At 44.3% G+C, this 16865-nt stretch overlaps 1 protein-coding gene across 20 annotated transcripts in view; it reads right to left on the reverse strand.

Moving 5' to 3' along the window:
* Window positions 1-8930, reverse strand: part of ZNF536 (zinc finger protein 536) — a 345678-nt gene extending 336748 nt beyond the window's left edge. For 8 of the 20 annotated variants that reach the window (XM_038148361.1, XM_038148350.1, XM_038148365.1 and 5 more), the window contains exon 1: window positions 7943-8484. The gene's annotated coding sequence lies outside the window, so the exon portion shown is untranslated. Of the gene's footprint in view, window positions 1-3802; window positions 5436-5457; window positions 6204-7059; window positions 7336-7942; window positions 8485-8677 lie in introns of those variants that run through there. The other 12 variants (XM_038148352.1, XM_038148367.1, XM_038148359.1 and 9 more) reach the window with 6 other exon arrangements.
* Window positions 8931-16865: the final 7935 nt, after the last annotated feature.

Below are 16865 nucleotides of genomic sequence, written 5' to 3' on the forward strand. Positions count from 1 at the left end.
AAAAGTATTAAAAAAAAAAAAAAGAAAAGAAAAATATGTATATGTGAGTGGTTTTTTTTCAAAATATGATCTCAAATCATATTTTGATATGATTGAACTAGGGCACACACCTATAGAAAATCCTTGGCCACTAGAGCAGAAGGCAGTTTCTACTCCTCCTGTCAATTACAAACTAATGCCAGAGAAGAAAAGGTTTCTCCCTAATTCACTTGATCAACACTTCACTGCCACATCATTCCCTTGAGTAAAACTGTTTCCAAAACTAAAATGCTGCACTATCCCTTCTTTTAAGATTTCAGTGAACCCCTGAAGAAACAAGATCTAAGGAACAAGTGTTAGGAAACACACATGAAAATTAAATGTAGCTCATCCACACAGAGCTATCAAAATAAATGTTAGGAGATGAACATCCAGCCCACCATGTTAGCATTTGTTAATAGAAACCTGACTTTACACCTCTTTGCTTTCTTCACCCAAGCTCTCACATGCTCTTTCTCAAGAAACAAACCTAGGCTTCCCTTGAAGTCATTTATCCTTCCCTTGCTGATAATTTATTCCATATGTACTTAGCATGGAGTTATCCTGCCTGAATTTCCTATTTACCCATGTTTCTCCAAATTTTAGATTAAAGAGACCCATCTACATCTATCTGTATCTACCACTGGTATTCCAGGGATAAGATTGATGGTAATAATGCTTGCAAAATCTATGGAGGCCAGCTGATGAGAGTGAAATAAAACAACATTGATACTGCATGCCATCATTTAGAAAAATAAATTTAATGCCAGGCTGGCAACCTAACACAGTGCTGTGACATGGGTTACCAGAGCTAATTCCCAGATCAGCAGGGGCCAGGACTATGAAGGAAGCACAACGCATAGCCCTCTTGTGACGGAGTAGACTGTGGTACTTGATAGCAACCCCTTTGTAGCATTGATGAGCTCAACAGGACCCCCATCCCCCTCACAAAGAACCACAGTGACTGTGGCAGAATATCCCAAAGGCATAAAAAAGTAGGAAAAGTTTCTAACAGCACTTATTGAAACAACAACAACAAAAAAAAGGCAATGTAAAGAAACTATGTCAAAATTCACATAAAGGCTGAAACAAGCTTATCATAACAGGAACAATCAGGACAGCCATGCACCCCTTTGCACCACAGCACCCTGACCCTCCTAAGATTGATGACCAGGAACACGCCCCAGGACATCCCAGGCTGTCCCAAGGCAGAGTAGTGGCCACAGGTGATCCTGTAGTGTTCCTTGCCACCGACCTCCCCTGCACCCCTCTTGGGAGTGAAAGTCAGCTCATACTCTCCTTTTTCTTTCCCTTTCTGGCTTCTCCTCTTCACAAAACTGAGAGAGGGCCAAATTTTCCCAAGCAGCCTTTCCCTGGCACTGTGGTACCCACTTGGGATAACCCCTGCCTAATCTTCACCAGCTTCCACCCTCCTGGCAAGCACTCGCTCCCTCTGGGAGCCCGAGATTCCTACAGCTGGACAGTTCAACACTAATGCAAGCAAAATGAGCTGCTGGTTCAAAGAAGCTCTGCTGCTTGCCCCATGCCATGGGACTGCAGCCATCATCATTATTTTCAGGCACTGCTACCTGCAGATCTGTCTGTTAATGTCCTACCAGGATTGGCAGTGCTGCTTTTTTCATAACGTGGCAAACACTCGTAAGGAATTACCTAATTCTGCTTTTGGTTATGTGAGTCTCAAATACTGCAGTGCACAATGGAGGAAAGATCAGATATTGAGGCTCCTGTGGCTATTTTAGTTCTGTTTTCCTCATCTGTGTTTAAAAGACAGTCAGATTATAACAAAATTGTTTGTCTTTAATATAGTTCAACTTGACCCGATGAACCCATCTCTTTAGAAAACAATCTCACATGGAGTATTTAGATTAAGAACTGTAAAAAACAGTGACTTCAAAATACTTTCAAGGACCCGTCTTACAATTTTTAAAAAACACAGACAACTAGGCTAATTATAATTACTCCTCTGTAATTCTTTTGCCTTTTTGATGCATCTGGTTATCTAGTAAGATGCACCTGAAAATTAGAGCAAATTTAAATTTAAGGGAAAGGTGCCAAATTCAGAATACTGGGAGAATCCTACCTCTGGGAGCATATTTAGTGACAGCTTTGGTGCAGTTGGGCAGAGGCAACCCAAATCCTCCTTCACTACCCTATTCCCCTGCCTCTTTCCTGATCTGGATCTCTGCTGTCCCTGAAAAGATGCTTCAAATCTCTCCCTCAGTGCTTGGCTTCGTTGCTTAACCTGCCAATATGAGTGAAAATGTCATAGCAGTTACGGTGATCCACTCAGATTTAGGCAGACGCTCCGCGGTTATTTCCCGTTAAACATCTATCGGATCATTCCCATTTTTTCTTGTCTCTAGCCAAGGGCAGATTCTGATCAGTGCCTCGGTCCGAGAAAGTTCATACTCCATACTTGGCCACACAACTGGAAGCCAGAACCACACAGCTGTACAATAACCCTGAGATCAGCCAGTTAAGCATCAGAATTATTTTACTTTGACATATTTTCTTTCAGTAGCTCATCCTTTTTTTTTTCCTCTTCCACAAATATCTGTGCCTGGAGTTTCTTCACTAGAGAAATTCGGATTTCCATCTACAGTTGCCAGAAATAAGTTTATTCATGTTTCTATATAAGAAAGAGCATGTATTCTATTTTTTCATCTTTGTTGTCTTTCCCTGAATCCAAATTGCTTGCGACTCAGGGAAATGCAAGGTATGAAAGGGAGGACAGAAAAATAGTTTTTCAAGATCATACTGTTTTCAGCATTTTGAAGAGCCGATGCACATCTCTTCAGGTATCTGAGAGAAATTCACAGATTAAAATTTAGATTTGCTTACAATCTTATTAAAGTACACTAAATCAGAAGATTAAAATTCTTGATTTGTCCACACACTCAAACTATAAAAATAAATATATCTATGGCTTCGGTTCCCATTTTCATAAAATTCATATAAATCATGCTCCTTTTTTTTTTTTTGCCTTTTTTTTTTTTTTTTTAGTCAAGGCACTCTAAAAACACCTGTGCAATTCAAAGTCAACTTTAAGCAAAAATCAACATTTGGAAAAATTACTTCTTACTGATTTCCCTACACTTGATGAAACTTGTGCTTCCTAGGGAATAAGCACAGCCCATTTTAATGGACTAGTGGATTTTCTACATCTGTTCTAATGCAAATCTCTTTGGTCACCTAAGGCTCCATGGTGGGTAAACAACCTAATGTGTCAGCTTTCTCTACTGAAGATCACAATTTCTGATCTCAGCACTGTCTTCATTGCTGCAAGCAAAACAGTGGTACTGATGTTGCAACTTACAGGCTACTCTCTTCTGATAATGAATGGGTTGGGTTATTGGCCTCTGGCATGGACAAAAATATGACAATCAGCCTCTTCATTACATAAAAGTCTACAGTGAAGACAGTGCCAGACAACTTGCTGAGTATTAGAGCTTAAATATGTTCAGAACTCAAAAAGCCCGTAGAAAGATTCTTTTTCCTTCTTTTCCATTAATAAAGACATAGTCAATTTATCAGAAGAGTTTTAATACAGTGTTTCCATCACAGCAACTTGTATCTTCAAGAAATCATTTGCAAAACACATCTTTAGCCTGCAAACACTTCATGTTCATTCCCTGCAAAAGTAACAGAGAAGCTGACCTTTCTTACATCTGCAGTTGTTAATTGTCATCATCGCAACAGCACATGAAAACAAAGTTTAAGTCACTGGCACTTTAAAAACCCCATCATATTAAATCTCATTTACCTGCAGGGATAGAAATTCAGAGTCAGGAGCAAAAGCTGAAGGCAGAGCAGACATGAGAAAGTGCACCCAGTCGCAGGGTTTAGCAACTGTACCGAGACACTCTTCTAGTGCACGTTCTGAAACAGCAATCGAATCTCTCAGCACTTGGTACCAAACTGGAAATATTTTTCTTCTACAACATTCTGAAAACTTTAAACAACTCATTTATGATCCTTTTCTTATGAAGATTAACAGCACATCCACTAGAAGATTAATTGAAAATAAAATTTAAAAAAAAAAAAAGGATAACAGAAAGGGTAAAACAGACCAGACTAGGACAAACAACTCAAGCTATTTACAAATATTTTTATAATGACTAGAAATCATAGAGCCCTCTTTAACTGTCTAACTTAAAAAACAATAACAAAAAAAAAAATAAACCAAACAAGCCAAAAAATGCATCATCTGTTGACTGAACACAGGGCCCGATTTTCAAAGCTGCTGAGCACCCACAACTCCATCTGAAGTCAGTGGAAGTGATGAATGCTCAGCAGCCCTGCAAATCAGGCCCAAACTGTCCAGGGGTCTGCTCGCAGCCTAACAGAAGTGGTGTTTAGAGTAGGGGGTTTGTTGCAGAATGGAGGAGGTTCAAAGTAATCTGTCAAAGAAGTGCTGCTACATTCATGAGTCGTAAAGCTAGCTGGCTCCCAGCTATGGGAAAAAAGTTAATTCATAGGGCTCGTAGGGCTTGCATTTGTCAAGGAGCAGGACGTCAATGCTATCATTATCAGGCAAATCAGCCAGGCGTTTAATGGTAGAATCAGGAGACATTTGCTCTCCACTATCAGAATGACATCATAACTAAAGCAGCCTTCGGCGAGGGGGGAGAGCCGGGGCAAGGCTGGGGCTGCACGCAGACTTTGCACTTCTGCCCGGCTCGCCCCACCGATGGCTGCTCCCCTTCCCCACGAGGCAGCTCCCAGCTCCCAGCTGCCTTCCCTCCACAACTTTCCCTCGCAGCATCCGAAACACCAGCGTCTGATTTCACAAAATACTCCTAAACCTGCCCGATCCAAAACTGCAATATTGCAAGCCAGCCACTCGGTTAGGAGGGGATGGGGTTTACACAGAAGCTACAAATTCACTCTAAAAATTGCTGGTATTTTTAATTACTTCAGTCATCTTCATCCTCCATCAAATGGGGGGGTACACACACATTGAAAAGCTAGTTGCCTCTCTGATTTAAGAAGTAACAGCTTAGGTAACTTAGTCAATTTTTAAGCATACACGAACACATACACAAACAGTCTTTGAATATTCTGACATATTTAGTGATGATCTATTCGATGACCAGAAATATAATTGCAACACACATTTCCCTTTCACAGTAGCCATAATTATACAAGTCAAACAGCACAAATTACAAACTGTTCATCTATTTCCTTTAAAAACATCACTACAGGTACACAGGCATGGTACAAAAGCCTCACCTTGTATAACAACTGTGAGGGAAAAAGTTATGAAAGCAGACAGAAAACCTAAAATCCCTGAGGCTACAAAAAAATCTCGCTATTGAGAAACAACCCAAGAGACCACATAGGGAATGTACAGCTTTCAGAAGCACTTCTCATCTTATTTGCACTTAACCTATTGATGTACTTATGCAGGTCACTTACTTTTCGGATATGTTTGAACCCTTTATAACCATGCAGATCGCCGCGGTTTTCACTTGGGCTTTTGTTTTTTTGGTTTTGTTTGGGTTTTTGCAAACAAGTTTCATTTAAAAAAAGATCCAATTATGCAAATCTGCTCCCGGATAGGTAGTGAATATTCAATATGATGGTGATACTGTAATAGTTCAATGCAACGCACTGTACTGGACAGATTTATGAGGCAACGTCACTACTACGCTCTGGTCCTCGCTGAAGCATCTTGAAGTTAATTAAAGCTGCAATGTCCACTTTTCCAGCCACCCTCCTCATTCAGGTTTACTATTTCAACATCAAACCACCGAGGGGGCCTCCCCCCTCTCTCCGTACATTTAAGCAGCCTTCCACAGTCAATGAACAATGAACAAAGATTTGAGCGATGGGGGGGCGGGGGAGGAGAGGGAAAAAAATCTCCAAAAAATCAAATCCGCTTTAAACAAGTAAAAATATAGTTTCTAATATTAAACTAGAAAAGAAAACATTCTTCTCCAAGCGAACGTGCAGAGGCGCTTAGCCAACCCCTTCAGAAAGGGTCTAAAAGCAGCCAGTCCTTTTTATTTCGAGCAGTGAATGAGCCCAAACAAGGCTTCTAAACTTAATTATGACACTTAAAATAGTCTTTTTCCACAGAAGCGGGCGGCTCGCCGCCGCTATCTGTATCAGCCGGGCACATCAGCTCAGCAAACACGGCCCCTGTTGGATTTATTTTAAACTGCACGGGGGGGCGGGGGGCGGCGAGGGAATGCACAGCCCCGCAGAGCGCTCCCGCCGCGGGCGGCCGGGCAGCCGCGCCCCGCGCCCGCCCCTGCCCCGCGCCCGCGGAGCGCCGCGCCCGCACCGCGCCCGCGCCGCGCCCGCGCCGCCGCTGCCCGGCCCGGCGGCGGCTCAAGAGCGAACGGAGGGATCTGACAAATCACGTCCCCGCCTCGACACTGTATCAGCCGCGGCCACATCCGCCGCACGCACCCCGAAACAATGCCCGCCGCGCAGGCAGGCGGCGGCCGGAGCCCTCCCCGCCGCGCCCGCCCCGGGCGCCGGCACCCGCGGCCGCACCGTGCCCCCGGCCCCGCCGCCGCGCCGGGGCACGCCGGCAACTAACTTTTCGGATGGAGCCCGTGCGAGCCGCCCCGCGGGAGCCGCGGACCCTCCGATAAACAGCATAAATCTTCGCGACCTTTTATTTTGCGTTGAAGTTCACAGGCGGCAGCGCTCCCCCAACCCCTCTCTCTCTCTCTCACACACACATACACACATATATATTAATTATTTGCAAAACTGCAACAGATGGGCGCATTAAAATCTGGATTCTTTCCTACACAGCATCAAAGAATCTCTCCTTCCTCCCCCCCTCCCGCTAATCCCGCCGCCGGCCCGGTGCCCCCCCGCCTCCCGGCCGCGCAGCCCCGCGCAGCCCCGCGCAGCCCCGCGCAGCCCCGCGCAGCCGGAGAGCGAGGCCGCTGCCCCGCGCAGGCAGCGGCGCCCCCGCGGCCCTCCGCGCACGGCGCGCCGCCGGGAAGGTGATGCTCCCCCCTCCCCGCCGGGGATTGCCATTTAAGTTTCCTCCTTAACCTGTTACTTTCTCCGGGCGCTGACAAAAGCCCCGGCGGCGGGCTGGCAGGTGCCTCCCCGCTCCCCGCGGCGCCGCCGGGCGCGCTCCGCTCCCCCCGAAAGGGCTGAGACCTGGCCTGACATTTAGTGCCTACTTGAATGTCACAACGCTCCTCGCAGCATTATGCACGGCTCCTATTCATAAGAGGTCGATTAGAGCACAAAATGGCAGGTCTCTTAGGCACTTGAATCTCACAAGTTTGACACATGGTATGCATCAGCTAACTTTGATTAAAAAAAAAAAAAAAAAAAAAAAAAGAGGGGGGGAGTTTACAAATTACACCACGATTAGCCGGGATCCTAACGGGGGAGGGAGGGAGGAAAGGGGGGGCCCGCGTTTAAAGTCACTTCAGCAAAGTTTGCTCCGCAGCAACCCTTTAAAACAAAAAGTTTCTGGGCAAGTTAAGGGCAGGGTCGGTGCGGGCTGGGGCCGGCGGCGGGCGGCCCCCGGGCAGCGCCGCGGCCGCCGCCGGCACTCGCCTCCCCTCGCCTCGCCCGCCCGCTCCTTTTTTGTAAAGTAACGGTTTTAAAAGAAACGAGAGAGAAAGAGGAAAAACGTAGGGTTTTCTTCAGGCTAAGTTCTATAGCGCCATTCAATGGCTTCTCCGCTCCTTTCATTATTTTCTGCTTTTCCCCTGACAGCCCTGCTTGCAAACGTCACTGCTATGGATATTTAATTATACTGTATTTTTTTAATCACGGTGGAAAACGCAGGCCCCATTGCCACGATTAAAAAGAAATAAAAAACAAAAACATACTCCGGACTGACTTTGGAGCCTCTTTGATGGCTCGCGGGAGCCTCCCGGATCCTCAAAAACCCCCTTTTTACCTTTGTCTTTCTTACCTTAAAATTTAAAGCAAAGCGTAGAAGAAACTCCCGCACGTAAACGGAGCGTTGTAAAAGATTGTGTTCAATGAATAATGAAGCATGTCCACATGATTGACTTGATCATTTTCTTGTGCGGAGGGGGAAAAGTGCGGCGCGGGGCTGCCGCGGCCGCCCGCTCCGGGTAGCCCTCCCAACTGCTTCCAGCACATCCCGAGCAAAGAGCGCTTTATTTTAATCTGTCTCTTTTCAGAATAACCCCCTTCATTGATACTGATCACCCAACATCACAAGACATCCCCATCTCTCAGCGTGGACTCCCCCTATCTGGTAGGTGAAATGCATTGTACCATTAAAAAAGCACTCCATTGTCGTCTTGGCATAATTCACAGCAACTAGATAGGTCTTGCGGCATTTAGCTTTGATGAGCCAAAAGCTGAACCCTTGATATAATAATCTACAAAGAATGGTCTGTGATCGTCCATTTTTTCTCCCTGTCTAGCAACTAAGAAACCATTTAACACGGCGCAGCTTGGTCGTGACCTTGAGCGCGTGTAAACACCCCGAGGAGCCCGCGCCGCTCCGCAGCCCCCCGGCCAGCGCCGCTGCCCGCGCCCCGCGCAGCCCCCGCGCCCGCGCAGCCCCCGCGCCCGCGCAGCCCCCGCGCCCGCGCCCCGCCGCCGCTGCCCGCGCCCCGCGAACCCCGCCGAGCCCCCGGGGGCAGCGCCGGGCTCCACAAAGCGCCCTTCTTACCTGCTCCCGAAACTATGCAAAGTCTGTTTCTCCTAAAAAAAAAAAAAACTCCCGGGGAAACCTTGGCGGACAGGGGGACCGGAGCATCAGTCACCGCTCCGGCGTTTAAGAGAAGTAATCAGCGATAAAGTGACGTTGATCTGCACTGTAACCTTGTGGCGTATTTAATGTAAATAAGCCAGTTATGTTGCCAATCGCATGCATACAAACACATAAAGGTCCTCAGCGTTGCATTTTGATTCTTTCCATTAGAGCCGACTTTATTTACATACACTATTTAGGGGATCATGATAATTCTAAAACAATACTAGTGCCAAATGATTATGAAAATATGATTTTAATTAATCACGTAGTAGGCAAGGAAATTAGCATACGGTAATTAAACTTAGAGAAAAACGTCATGGAGGTTCTCTGCCTTATGGGTTCGGAATAATCATTAAACGATGGGTTTTCAGGACTTAATTATCAAACAAATAACTTTTTTAAAGCAACTTTACACGGTTTATCCGCAGGGCAACGATTTAGTAAATAATATATAACCAAGCAAACAAGGTGCAAATGTGACTGGTGAAATAGGTTGTGTTTCTACAAAGCAGAGGGGGGGGGAGAAGCTGAATAATGCAATTATGGATTCTGTGTCCCATAGTTGACAAAAGCATGGTGCCTCAATAGACTCTTTGTTATGGGATTATATAATGATTGTGGTGTAATTATGGGAAAAAAGATTTAGTAATAATAAAAAGTATCAAAATACACCAATGAGCAGCTTGTTTTAAAGAAAAGGCTTGCATGTGACATTAGGGGCATGTTAATAACAAAAAGCCAGGATCCGAAAGGGTTGACAAATAAAAAAGACTGTGATGCGCATGATTAAGAAGCGATGGAGACAGATTGATTATTCAAAATGCCGAGCCACAGGGACACTTAAAACATTGATTCAGGTAAGACTAGTTTCATCTTGACTGAAATGAGTTCCCTGAAGATGACTGGCATACATTTTAAATCAGTTTACTACATAAAAAGCATAACATCACAAGCTGAAACCTTCTAGTTAAAATAGGAATCCATGAGAAAAAAAAAAAGTTTATGTTTGTGGCAATTCCCAGAGGGACTATGGAATTGCAGAGGAAGGGGTATAGATTAATTAGCTCTTCCTAAACACTGGACTTAAATGTGCCCATCTTTTATAATCCCTAGATCCCTAGCCTCTGTTTCTGGAGTTTGTGGTCCAGTCCCACTTCTGCAGGTTATGGGGGCGATATTAATAACCCTAAAGGTACAATGGGACTTTTTTTTAATAGAACTACAGTGAATTAACTTTTATAATAACTGAAAAATTAGCAACATTTTTCCAATTGGTATTTGAAGTGAAGTTTATAAATAGTTGTTCAGAGCTATTCAACGTTAAAAAAAAAAAAAAAGAAAAAAAAAAAAGATTCCCATGCCTATACGAAAAAGTTTAGGAATTCACTCTGCATTTTCCAATTTGATGTGTCTGAAATTCTCTTTGAACAAATTCCAAAATACAAGTTTTTTCTATAGAAATTAGCATAGCAATCACATCAATAATATCACTATCTCTATGGGAATGATAACTGGAGCAGTGGGGGTGTTCTTTATTTCAATTCTTCGTGGATCAACTGATTATATTCTGTCTTCTTTTGAACTTGTTATTGTAAGTCAAGTGATTCTTTATAAGTGACAGCCCTGACAAAGAGACGAGGATGGGAAAGCAGGTCGAAAGGAAGTCGCCATATGGACTTTAAAAAAGGCACTTTTTAAACAAGATAATGGGGAAATGGATGTTGCCTTTTAACCCTGTCAAGGCTGAACATTATTAGCAGTCTCATAAAAGAATGAGCTATACCTTTTTTAAAAAATATCAGGTTTCACCTTTGGATTTCTGTGACCTAGGGCTACATTAAACAAACCACATAGGAGGGGATGGCATTTCAGAGGCAGGGGCCAAATCAAGTACCTGGAATCGGCAAAACACAGGAGATTTCAGAGCACTGCACAAAGAGTTACAGAAGAATGAGAACTCAGGAAAGCCCCATGGTTCTTTTTCCTGAGACAAAGATAAGAATATTGACTAGAGATAGGTGAAACAGCAACTGACAGCAGAGGAGCTTGAGACATCTAACTGGGATTTCCTGTTCCTCTGGAGTAAGTGCATGATGCTCATTAAGAAACAACAATTTGAGTTAAAACAAGCATGAACATGAGGTCTTTGACTCTGATCTTTGCAGAAATTCAAATATTTCTCCTTTTCTTTCTGTTCTGGAAGGAAAAATAATTTCCCTCCAGAAACTTTCAAGTGGACAAAGATTAAGAACCATCTCCCAGGAAGCTGAGATTAGGTACTAAACCCTCCCTAAGATAAGGGCAGCGGAGTGGTCCAGCACTGGTGAATCACCAATCAAATTTACTTCTTTTCTTTCTTTTTTTTTTTTTTTTATAGTCAGTTGGATGGTTCAGATGCTCTTCCAACTCAACTCTACAGGAGGAAATGTCAAACTCTTCTCAAAATCTCGAAGAGCAGGGCTATTACTTGCAGGCAGAGGTGCTGTCAAGGGAGGATTCTGTTAACAAGACTGATCAAAATTGTTTAACTGTTTTCCCCAGCACCTCATAGACATGATTATTTGGGCTGGGATGGCCCAAAGTTGACTGCAAAGAGATATTGTAGATCCATGAGCTCAGTGCATCCTAAAGACGAGAGACCTCCTAATTTTATTGACACAGTGACAGGCTCCAGCACCTGAGCAATGAATACTGGTTAGCTGGGATTCAGAAAATCTCAGATTTGAGCCTGGGGAGAGTTTTCATCTCCAGTTTTCATCTCCAACATCTCTCAGAATTCAGAGTATTCTCAGGCACCATTAGCACGTCTATAGTTACCCCCAGTATTCCTTCCTATTTCTCCCCATTTCTCAGTACTGTTCCTTTCTCTTCAGTACTATTTCCTTTTTCTTTTATTGCATCCAGGAAAAGGTCTTTTCTCTTCAAAGTCTTTGTGCTCTCAATTGTCCTTAGCTGCTTCTCCAACTTCTTGGGTTGGTTGTACTCCTTTCTGTGCCTCCTCTACGAGTGGGCAGGAATACTGTGCCTCTTCAAAACAAGGTAAAAACTCTGTATACAGAGGACAGAGGGAAAGATCAGAGGAGATGCATATTGTGTGCCTTACTCTGCAAAGCTCTTGCACTGCCTTAGAGCATAGTGGGCACCTTCTCAGAGAGGAAAAGCTATCAGCTACAGACTTGTCAAACTTTAAAAAGTAGGAAGAGAGAAATGAGAGCTTAGCTCCTCAGCTAGGCAACATTACCTTTCACCATGATTTCTACCTTTGTGTAATGACAGCCTTCTGGAAGATCTCATTTCAGACAGATGTAAATAATGGGAGAGTATCTCAAATCTCCTCAAGTTTGATGAGTCCAACAAAAGACCAGGTAGGAGGAGTATTTTATGAGGCTTTACACAGGAAAGTAGCAAAAGACAACTGGGCATACAGTAATTTACCCAATGGGTGGGGGAGAAACATTAGCTTTATATATTTAAATATTTATAAGTTGTTTGCTTTATAAGGAAGGACCATGGAATAATCCTGCCTTTGTTAATAAAAAGTGTGATCAGCATTTTCTTCCTAAAGAGAAGTGATAAGCAACTGGGCATTCTTTCAACTAAGGCTGAAGAAGCCCATTGAAAGCTTAATGCCTTTAGGAGGAGGTCTCTTCTCCAAGGAAGAGCAGAGCATCAGGTCTTTAATATTGATAAGGAAAGGCACATAAAAGAAATCCTCCAATAGCAGGGACTTTAAATAAGGGATTTCAGAAAACTTGCACTAAATGTTTCAGCAAACTCTGGAACAGGTGGTGCGATCTACATGGCAGTCTGAGCCAGTGAAAACACAAGTCAGCCAGCAAGGAAGTTGCTGAAGCATGGTTCAAGAAGACATAAATAAAACACTCTCACAGGAAAAAAAGGGAAAAGCCTTTCAAAATTCCTGTTACAAACATGGGGGTTTCCTGGGCAGAACCCCAGCAAACTGACAAGGTGGATGGAGGTTTTCCCAGTGGCACAGATTCCAGGAAAGCTTCTTGGTAAAGGGACTCGAGGTCCCAGCTTCCAAAAGAGAGTAGAGGCTGAACCCATTTGAGAACAAGCTGTCTATTTCCCAGGGGCCATGACCAAAATAAATATCTCTTTATAGATTCGATCAACCAAGGTTGTGTTCACCATCATCACAGGGTCAAGATAATCAGGATCTGTAAAAAGTTGAGCATTTTTAGCAGATAAATCCACATCCTCAATATAGCAGTCAACTGTCATTGAGCCTGACATCACAGACAACTGGCATGGGTCACTAAAAGCAGATACTAAGATGAGGAGCCTATGTTGGCCAATTTTTGTGGTAAAGTCATTGCAAAAATTCATCAAATCACAGCGACCAGGAAAGGATCCAAATGAGAGTACAAAATGGGTATCAGGAAGAAATGCAATAGAAGCAGCATCTAAAGCCAGGTCACTGTGGAGGTGTAGCTCCCTCTCACAGCACTGACTCTTTACCTTTGCAAAATAAAGACAAAAACTGCAATGAAGAGAAAAAGTCCTTCAAGGTATTATGGACTGACACTGATATGTGGCTTTAGAGCTTTCGGTGGACAAAAGTGGCCACCTTTGTGTTTTTTTAGAACATAAGGAGCTGAGTAAAGCAGTAATAAAGAAAAAATTTTCTTTTTTTCTCCCTTAAGTGACAGACGCTTTTTACATAAAAGAGGGAACACTGTTCTCAATAGATCCACCTAGTGGAATCGAGCAAATTCTGCTTCCAGAATAAAGGCACAGCATTTATAAACCCATGCAGGACATACTTCTGTGCCCATCTTCCATTCAGCACAACAGGGGCTCCCATACCCTCCGAGAGAGCAAGAGCGAAAGCTGCAGTAAGTCTCAGTACAAGCACAATGTAGAAGATCAGGAGACAACTGTTGCTCCAGGATTTAAACCTTAACATTTAAATTTATGTGGAATTGGTATACAGGGCTCCTTCTCCAGCCGTAATCACCAGGAATTATGGTTGATCAAGAGGAGAAAGTGCTGGGAAAAATATCCAAAAGAATAGCTGAACTTCAACTTAAAGTGCATTACCACTGACTTAGCTCTTGTAGCAAATTCACATTGAGCCTGTTCTCAGTCTGTCAGAGCTCTTCAGGAGCTATTTAAAAGCAATGGTGAGATCTTACCTCTAAGGTAAGACTCCAGAATAATTTTTTGGGTAAGCATTTCTTCTAACTCAACTATTCTAACCAATATCCCACTTTTCAATAGTTTCCTTAAACTTTTCCCTTTTCTTTCCACCCTGGTCCCAAAGATCCCAGCAAACCCTAGACATCTAATGATTATAACTTTGTGCTCATCCCAGCACTTGGCCACTTTCCCTTATTGATGAACACCAGTGTTCCCAACGTGTTGCTTTGACAGATCCTGTTCCATCCCAGTTCTCCCCTTCCTCTGCCAGTTGTGTGCAGTCCCCTGCGCCTCCATCCTGGCTCACAGCTGCCCTCCCAGAACTCCTCCATTGTCAGCCACCACCTTGTTTAAGCTGTTGTGCCATCAGAAAAATTTGCAGATTTCTTTAATGGAAGGAGCTCCATTTTAAGGATGTGCTGAAAATGCTGGTGTCTTACCTTTTGAGCTGTGGTTTCACACTTTAAGCCCTGTGTCACACTAAGTAAGGCCATAATACCTCTTCCCTTCACTGTCTGACCCAGGCCTGTGTGCGAGGGGCGTCACTCACCTGGCAGGGAGCTCTGTGCTGCCAGGGGGGGAACACGTCCTGCTCTGTGGGGGACACACCACAGGTGTCCCTGAGCTGGATTGCCTCATGTGCAGCCACTTCAGCAGGTGCCAGCGTCTGCACAGAAATACCTTGTCTCCGTTGGGCTGGTGGCTGAGGCTGGAGAAAGCCTGGGATATTTTGGGGGATCTGAACCAGAGCACAAGCCATTTTGGAGAGGTTTTCCCCCACGGTTGGAGTGAAGGCGCGTCCCCTCAGGGGTCCTGCCCACACAGCTTCTGCCGTGTGAGGTGGACTCAAAGATGGGTCTCCCCCTCACCCACAGCACCAGGGCTGTCCCTGGCAGCAGAGCCCTGTGGTCATGGCAGCCAGAGAACACTGCCAGGCCGGGAGAGGGCTGGGAGCCTGAGGGCAGGGCACAGCTCACCCACAGCTGGCCTCAGACACCCTGGTGGCACAGCCAGCGTGGCCCCCGCCTCCTGCTCACACCCACCCCCAGGGACACCATCCCCGGGGTACAGAGCAGGCTCTTTTTAAACTAATATTAATCGCAGGGCTCCTATGAACTGACGAGGCTGCTTTTGTCTGGAGAGATGTGATTTATGCCCAGTGGTTTGGTGTACCCTCAGCACAAACACCAGCTATTGAGCTCAAGCTGTGGCAGCCCAGGGCTCCCCTCCGTGGTCCCTGTGTGTGCAGTGCCAATGCCCGGGCACACGGAGCTGCAGAGGGCCCCAGAGAGGGGCAGGGGCTGTGGCTGGCAGTGCAGAGAGCTGGGGCTGCACTCAGTGCACCTGAGGGTCTCAGCACAGTCCAGGAGAGCATGGTGTGGTGCAGACGCCCAGAGAAAAGCTGGAATGGAAATTCTTTGCCTCCAAGAGTTTTTTTTACCAATTCCAAATAATACTTGTGTCTCCATATTTTCCCCTAAATAGTTTTATTGAAAATGACATTCTTCTCTTTTTGTTCGTTCTCTCCTCAAGCTCTACCACTGCACCTGCCCCTTGAAAGGGTCACTCTGGGTGACCCACGTACAGACCCAGGACCAAAAAGTTTTACTTAAACTAATGCCCAAGAACATGAAAAACAATTTCCTGGAGGAGAAAATGATATCTCTGGTTTTGTCATTAGGGAGGCTCCAGCATATTATGCTGTAGGTTCTTTTTCAGGGTCGCTTTCAGTGAGTGCTAATAAAACAAAGAGGACTATCTCACATCCTCACAGAAGACTGGACACTTGAAAGTGATTTAGGCAACATCCCTGGAGAATTGCAGAGGCTCTGGGAGTGGGACAAAGGACAGAGCTGGCTATGATATGTATGTGAAAAATATACATCAATACAGAGTGACACCAGTGCAGAGCAGAACATCTGAAAACTGATGAAGTGGAGAGCTCTCTGTGTAATGCAAAGCACCTGAATGATGTGTGTACACACAAAGATTTGTTCAGCTCTGCTCACATCTAGCCCTCTTGGACAGTTGGATTTGATTTGCCATTTTCCTGCCAAAATATTGTTGCTGTACCTCAGCACCTGGCCTTTCTTCAAAGAAATTGCACATGACTCTCCTGTCCCCACCTAAACCAGTCCAGAATATGAGTTCAGGAGAGGTTAGAGGGACCTTCTTTAATGAAAAACATGTTTCTAATAATTTAAAGACTCAAAAATAAAGACTTCTATCTTTAAAAATTTCCTGTTTCCATATTACTGTTCATACATAGCTGCTCACCCACCTTGAAATGAAGACTGCTATAATCAACCTGCTGGCTTAGAATGAGAGGATCACACAAGAAGCCAACCAACACTGTCTGCACAGCCAGCAGAGGGAGGCAAACAGTATAATTGGGTTTGATTACATTATTTTAAACAGAATTTTAAAGATTTCTCAACCAAATGGGAAACTGGTTTCCTAAAAAGTAATACAATGAATAGTTAGGATAAGCACTCCCACCAAAGTTTTCCAACAGTAAAGGTGATGTCAAAGAACACCAACACTATGACCTTTATAATTTCCTTTCTGTTAAGCTCAAGGGGCTTTAAGGCTTCGGGTATTTATTTTCAATTTTCTCACTTAGCCCAAAAGGGTTTTTTCCTTTGGAAAAACTTGAGTCTTTTTTGTATTTTGTGGAAAGCATCTTTGCATAATTAGAGGCATTTGAAGGAAAACCATCTCAGAAACAACTGGGAAAAAACACCAAAATGTAGGAATTGTCAGAGATGGTTGAAAACTTACTCTGCCTAAAGAGCTGAGAAAGGACAGTTCTCCCCAGTGTGTGTTGAATGCTCCTTCTAACAACATGTATTTACCCCATGGAGGGAAAAAAAAGGTTGAACAGGATGGAAATTTCCTACTTAAAAATTAAAGGATGAAAGAAAAAGTGGACAGTGGAAAG

Source organism: Motacilla alba, chromosome 11 (assembly GCF_015832195.1).
Source record: "Motacilla alba alba isolate MOTALB_02 chromosome 11, Motacilla_alba_V1.0_pri, whole genome shotgun sequence".
NCBI classification, from domain to species: domain Eukaryota; kingdom Metazoa; phylum Chordata; class Aves; order Passeriformes; family Motacillidae; genus Motacilla; species Motacilla alba.